Source organism: Procambarus clarkii, chromosome 85, assembly GCF_040958095.1.
Source record: "Procambarus clarkii isolate CNS0578487 chromosome 85, FALCON_Pclarkii_2.0, whole genome shotgun sequence".
Taxonomy (NCBI): domain Eukaryota; kingdom Metazoa; phylum Arthropoda; class Malacostraca; order Decapoda; family Cambaridae; genus Procambarus; species Procambarus clarkii.
In genome coordinates, this window is record NC_091234.1 from 6,798,321 (window position 1) to 6,805,932 (window position 7,612).

Genomic DNA, 7,612 nt, shown 5'->3' on the forward strand with positions numbered 1-7,612 from the left:
TTATGTAATATCAAACAACCTTATCATTGTGTTCATTGCTGTCTTCTTTTATGTGCTAGCCATATGCTGTATTATGACTACCAATTTTTGTCAACTACCATTCAAGCTGTCATTGCAATCAATCTTATATTGTTTCTGCTGTATTGTGCCTACCAATTTGTTGTCAACTACCAATTTAAGCTGTCATTGCAATCAATCTTAGCTACCTATGTGCTTTAATATACTGTACCTACAATTTTCTCTATCTTTTTTTTTTTTTTCATTTCATGTAATCTGTTATCATTTTTTTGTCTATAAATTTTGCAAGTACTTACCTCCTTAAAATTTTCTTAGATTAAGGACCTGCCCGAAACGCTGCGCGTGCTAGTGGCTTTACAAGACTGTAATTACCATATTTGTATCCTCACATTCCTTATGTACATTCTTGTATATGCATAAATAAATAAATAAATAAACAAACCGACTCTCCTGTCTAATAACGATGGTCAGCTTTCAGCCTCTGATTCTGCTATTGAGTTCAATAGGTTCTTCTCTTCCATTGGTTCATCCCTTGCAAATGATATTCCATCTTCCAGTACTGACATTAAGGACTATCTTACAGGTAACTATCCACAGTCTCTGTACCTAAAGCCTATTAATTCCACTGACGTCAATGAGATAATCCTTTCCCTTAAAACCAAGTCTAGTGCCCTTGAGGACACACCAACTTTAATTTACAAAAAAGCCTCCAGATCTTTAGCCCCTGCTATTGCTTTGCTCTTCAACAAGTCACTTGAACTCTAAACCTTTCCAGATATTCTAAAAAAAGCGAGAGTAACGCCTGTCCACAAATGTGGTGATCTCACAGATGTTAACAACTACAGACCTATATCAATCCTGCCAAACTTGTCAAAAATTTTTGAGAAACTAATCTATAAGCAGCTTTACTCATATCTAGCCAAACTCAATATACTTAGCCCTTGCCAATATGGCTTCAGACCCAAAATAAGCACTAACGATGCACTTATTAGTATGCTTAACTCGATTCATACAGCTCTTGATAAAAATGAGTTCCCTGTTGGGTTATTTGTGGACCTGCATAAAGCTTTTGATACTGTCAACCACCTAAACCTTCTTCTTAAATTACATCATTATGGAGTCAGAGGACACTCCCTACAATACCTCAAATCCTACCTTACTGACAGGCTCCAATATGTTTCTGTGAATAATACAATTTCTCCCACCCTACCCGTCAACATTGGTGTTCCTCAGGGCAGCATACTTGGCCCTCTCCTCTTTCTCATCTACATTAATGACCTTCCAAATGCCTCCCAACACCTCAAACCAATTCTATTTGCTGACGACACAACCTTCATTTACTCCAGTCCTGATCCCCTTGTTCTAAATGCCACAGTAAATACTGAGCTTAATAAAGTCCATCTTTGGCTAACTGCCAACAAACTCACCCTTAACATTGACAAAACTTTCTATATTCTGCTTGGCAATAAATCCTCTAATCAAATAAATCTCAAAATAAACAATACCCAAATTTGTAAAAAATTAGATGGAAAATTCCTGGGAATTCTCATTGACCACAAGCTGAATTTCCAGGGACACATTCTAAATATATCAAAAAAAGTTTCAAAAACTGTGGGCATTCTTTCTAAGATCAGATATTATGTACCACGCCCTGTCCTGGTGACTCTCTATTACTCCCTTATCTATCCATATCTCAACTATGGTATTTGTGCTTGGGGCTCTACTACCCAAAATCACTTACGTCCTCTAATTACTCAACACAAAGCTGCTATTAGGACAATATCCAACTCTGGCCCCAGACATCACTCGGTACCCCTACTCAAATCTCTGAATATGTTAGACATTAAGTCTCTGCACATTCTCTCATGTGTATTATACATATATAAAACGCTAAACTATAATGCCAATCCTGATCTCAAAAGCTTCATAGAAGGTTGTAACAGAACCCATGAGCACCACACCAGAAATAAATACAGTTTTGATATTCCTAGAGTACGACTTAATCAAACTAGAAATGCTCTACAAATCAAGGGGCCCAGAACGTGGAATGACCTTCCCGACCATGTTAAAGACTGTACCTCTCTCAACCAGTTTAAGTTAAAAACGAAGCTATACCTAATAAATTCCCTGTAACCTACCTTACCCTTCTATTGTCAACCAATGTCTGTTTTTCTTTAAAGAGCGCTGTTTGTCGACATATTTGTATTTGTGCTGCTTTTTCATCTATGTTTTCATTTCTTGTTTTCATCTACTCATTATGCTCAATTAGTATTAAGCTTGTCATTTAAGTTTATCATGCCCGAAATGTTTTGCGTAATAGTGGCTTTAGGCATTGTATGTACTAGCTCTACCTATAAGTCAACCAATCTTTGTAAAAATTTATTGTATGTATGTACCTTACCTAAATAAAATATTATTATTATTATTACACTTTTTTTAAAAAGTCCTTACGTGGATTAACATTGAAGGCCCCAAATATTCTTGAATCACAAGGACTAGTAAATATTGGGCTTTGAAAAGGATATACCCTAACAATGAAGTAATTTTCTTCACTTCTTCGGCTGTGTACAGTCCTTAACACTTCACAGCAATTATATCCAGGTAACGAATATACATTGTTAGGAAATTTATGAGAAATTTTATTATCTGGAGATGTTTTATAAATCATGGTATTTTCAGCCTCCTTTATTCTTTTTGTAATTTAGACAATTGGATTTTTACTTGATCTGACCATCTTTTTCAGCTGATGCAAATAATTTTCAAATGGAAAAGCTGAACAACTGTCAAGAGTACCATGTTCCTCAGCATCTGCTGTTAGGTGAATCAAACTGTGAACATTGTAGACTAGAAAATCTTTCCCATACAGATCACCACACCTTGATACAAAATTCAGCAAAAGGTCATGAGCATATTTGCCGTATTTTAAGGACATACATGTGGGCGAAACCAGAAAACTTATACCAACACTGAGAGTAAGGAAATGATCATACATCTCTTGGGGTAGAATACCTTTCAATACAAGCTTGCCTGTGTAGAGAAGAAACTGTCTGTATTCAGTTGCCTTCCATCTGTCAATTTCTTCCAAACCTCGTGGTTTACGTGCAAAAATATTGGGCACAAAATCTTTTATGCTCACCAATCTAGCACTAATTTCAGAAATCTGGCGGCTACATAATTTAAATGTGTTTTCCGTATCCAGGTGACAAGAAGTCGCTTCATAACACCAAGGCACACCTGGTGCATATAGTCAATGGGAAACGCTGCAATTAAGTCTATGTTCAAGTCACAGAATGGAGATTTACCATGATGATGTTGCGAGTTAGATTGATTACGGAAGCGTGTGTCTGTTCTAATGGTTAAATTTGTTACTTCTGGATATGTCATTTTCCCCATCCAAGTACCTTTCTGTTCACATTTGTCACAGCCATAATAACCTGAAAACAGTTTTATGGACTTCACCATAGCCTTAGCAGGTGCATCACAAATTACACATTGTAACTTTATGTTGATAATTCTGTTACCATACTGAATCCCATGCAACAAAAGGTCATCCATATCAGATATAAAATCATATATAAGAAATTTAAATCACTTGGCTTAGAACGTCCATACATGAGGACAACTGGAAAGACTTTCAAAGGTTTAATATTCATTACTGCACAGAGAACTGGCCACAAAGCATCATTTTTGCTTCTAAATATAGGAAGGCCATCAATGTTACATGACAATAATAATTGTCTCAGTCCTTTTATAGTTGCTTTTGGATATCTACTTATGTTTTTTAACAGTTCCTCTTTTAACCCAAAGTAGACATATTTCATTCCAGATTTTTGCTGAGTTTCTATGTACCTTTCAGAACTGATTAGTGTCCGAGCTGTTTTTGGTAAGTAGTCAATTCCCATTTGCCTCAAAATTTTTAATAATTCATCAACAGCATTGTGTTTAACACCATTCTTGTTTACCCACAGAATTAATAAATTCTGTGGGTAAACAAGTGAATGATGATTATCATGGTCATCATTCTCCTCCTCACTTTGAGAATTAGATAATACATCATGAATATCAGTAAGATTCATGTGTAAATCATCAATTTCAGAGCCTAATCCGTACTCTTGATTTGACTCGGCTTCAAAAGAACTAATGTCATTGTCTGACGACTCAATCTCTGAACTTGATGCTGCCTCAGTAAGATTAATGGATTCACTTGTGTGTACAGCTGTATTTTGATGCATTTTGTGTATACGTTTTATAATAATAATAATAATAATAATAATTTTTATTTAGGTAAGGTACATACATAAAGAGATTTTACAAAGTTTGTTGGCTTTATAGATAGAGCTAGTACATACAATGCCTAAAGCCACTATTACGCAAAGCGTTTCGGGCAGGAAAAACATAAATGACTAAAGCTTAAAACTAATGGGTAAAAAGAATAAAATGTGTTGAGAACAAATAAAAATATAGGTAAAAGAGGGGGAACATTGTTGAAAAAGAAGCACAAATACAATTACAAATTATTACAGAAAATTACATTCAAACAGCGTTGATTTGAAAAACAAAAAACATACATGGGTTGACAACAGAGGGGTAAGGTAGGTTACAGGGAATTTATTAGGTATAGCTTCGTTTTTAACTTAAACTGGTTGAGAGAGGTACAGTCTTTAACATGGTTGGGAAGGTCATTCCACATTCTGGGCCCCTTGATTTGTAGAGCATTTCTAGTTTGATTAAGTCAGATTCAGATTCAGATTCAGATGTTTATTCAGGTAAGGTATATACATACAAGTGATGTTACATTAATGGATTGATATATAGATAGAGCTAGTACATACAATGCCTAAAGCCACTATTACGCAATATAGTGGTCGTACTCTAGGAATATCAAAACTGTATTTATTTCTGGTGTGGTGCTCATGGGTTCTGCTACAACCTTCTATGAAGCTTTTGAGATCAGGATTGGCATTATAGTTCAGCGTTTTATATATGTATAATACACATGAGAGAATGTGCAGTGACTTAATGTCTAACATATTCAGAGATTTGAGTAGGGGTACCGAGTGATGTCTGGGGCCAGAATTGGATATTGTCCTAATAGCAGCTTTGTGTTGAGTAATTAGAGGACGTAAGTGATTTTGGGTAGTAGAGCCCCAAGCACAAATACCATAGTTGAGATATGGATAGATAAGGGAGTAATAGAGTCACCAGGGCAGGGCGTGGTACATAATATCTGATCTTAGAAAGATTGCCCACAGTTTTTCAAACTTTTTTTGATATGTTTAGAATGTGTCCCTGGAAATTCAGCTTGTGGTCAATGAGAATGCCAAGGAATTTGCCATCTAATTTGTTACACATTTGGGTATTGTTTATTTTGAGATTTATTTGATTAGAGGATTATTGCCAAACAGAATATAGAAAGTTTTGTCAAGGTTAAGGGTGAGTTTGTTAGCAGTTAGCCACAGATGGACTTTATTTAGCTCAGTATTTACTGTGGCATTTAGAGCAAGGGGATCAGGACTGGAGTAAATGAAGGTTGTGTCGTCAGCAAATAGAATTGGTTTGAGGTGTTGGGAGGCATTTGGAAGGTCATTAATGTAGATGAGAAAGAGGAGAGGGCCAAGTATGCTGCCCTGGGGAACATCAATGTTGATGGGTAGGGTGGGAGAAATTGTATTATTCACAGAAACACATTGGAGCCTGTCAGTAAGGTAGGATTTGAGGTGTTGTAGGGAGTGTCCTCTGACACCATAATGATGTAATTTAAGGAGAAGGTTTTGGTGGTTGACAGTATCGAAAGCTTTACGCAGGTCCACAAATAACCCAACAGGGAACTCATTTTTATCAAGAGCTGTATGAATCGAGTTAAGCATACTAATAAGTGCATCGTTAGTGCTTTTTTTGGGCCTGAAGCCATATTGGCAAGGGCTAAGTATATTGAGTTTGGCTAGATATGAGTAAAGCTGCTTATAGATTAGTTTTTCAAAAATTTTTGACAAGTTTGGCAGGATTGATATAGGTCTGTAGTTGTTAACATCTGTGAGATCACCACATTTGTGGACAGGCGTTACTCTCGCTTTTTTAGAATATCTGGAAAGGTTTGGAGTTCAAGTGACTTGTTGAAGAGCAAAGCAATAGCAGGGGCTAAAGATCTGGAGGCTTTTTTGTAGATTAAAGTTGGTATCTCCTCAAGGGCACCAGACTTGGTTTTAAGGGAAAGGATTATCTCATTGACGTCAGTGGAATTAATAGGCTTTAGGTACAGAGATTGTGGATAGTTACCTGTAAGATAGTCCATAATATCAGTACTGGAAGATGGAATATCATTAGCAAGGGATGAACCAATGGAAGAGAAGAACCTATTGAACTCAATAGCAGAATCAGAGGCTGAAAGCTGACCATTGGTTTTAGACAGGAGAGTCGGTTTGTTATTTAAAGACTTCTTTGATCCCAATATTTGTGAAATTGTTCTCCAAGTTTGTTTAATGTTGCTCTTTATTTGGGTAAATTTATCTTCGTAGTATTTAGTTTTGGCTCGTCTAATTATCTTAGATAGCAATAATGAGTAATTCTTTGAGAATTCTTTGGAGACAATTCCTGACCTATACTTCTTCTCAAGGTCATGTTTTTTATTAATAGATTTAAGTATTCCCTTTGTAAGCCAGGGATTGTTAAGCCTTTTGGTTGTGACTTGTTTTGTAAGCATAGGACAGTGGGTATTATAAAGGCTAAGAGTTTTTTGAAGAAAAGATTGCACTGCTAGGTTGATGTCCTCTATGTTACCTAACTCGGACTCCCAGTTGACATTATCAGTAGCAGTTATGAAATTGTCTATAGCAGTTTCATTGTGTAGTCTGAAACGTATCTCTCTTGACTCAAGAGGTGGTTTGCTAATGTTAGTTAAGAGAAATGTGGGGTTGTGGTCTGTAGTGCTATCAGTGATTATACCTGAAGTAAGCGGAAAGGTTATACCTGGTACCTGGTTGATGGGGTTCTGGGAGTTCTTCAACTCCCCAAGCCCGGCCCGAGGCCAGGCTCGACTTGTGAGAGTTTGGTCCACCAGGCTGTTGCTTGGAGCGGCCCGCAGGCCCACATACCCACCACAGCCCGGTTGGTCCGGCATTCCTTGGAGGAATAAATCTAGTTTCCTCTTGAAAATGTCCACGGTTGTTCCGGCAATATTTCTTATGCTTGCTGGGAGGACGTTGAACAACCGCGGACCTCTGATGTTTATACAGTGTTCTCTGATTGTGCCTATGGCACCTCTGCTCTTCATTGGTTGTATTCTACATTTTCTTCCATGTCGTTCACTCCAGTACGTTGTTATTTTACTGTGTAGATTTGGTACTTGGCCCTCCAGTATCTTCCAGGTGTATATTATTTGATATCTCTCTCGTCTTCTTTCTAGTGAGTACATTTGGAGGGCTTTGAGACGATCCCAATAATTTAGGTGCTTTATTGCGTCTATGCGTGCCGTATATGTTCTCTGTATTCCCTCTATTTCAGCAATCTCTCCTGCTTTGAAGGGGGAAGTGAGTACTGAGCAGTACTCAAGACGGGACAACACAAGTGCCTTGAAGAGTACAACCATTGTGATGGG

General features: G+C 37.1%; 1 pseudogene; it reads right to left on the minus strand.

The window, feature by feature from the left end:
* Positions 1–2,719: 2,719 nt before the first annotated feature.
* Positions 2,720–3,936, minus strand: LOC138358647 (uncharacterized; annotated as a pseudogene).
* Between the last annotated feature and the right edge of the window lie 3,676 nt (positions 3,937–7,612).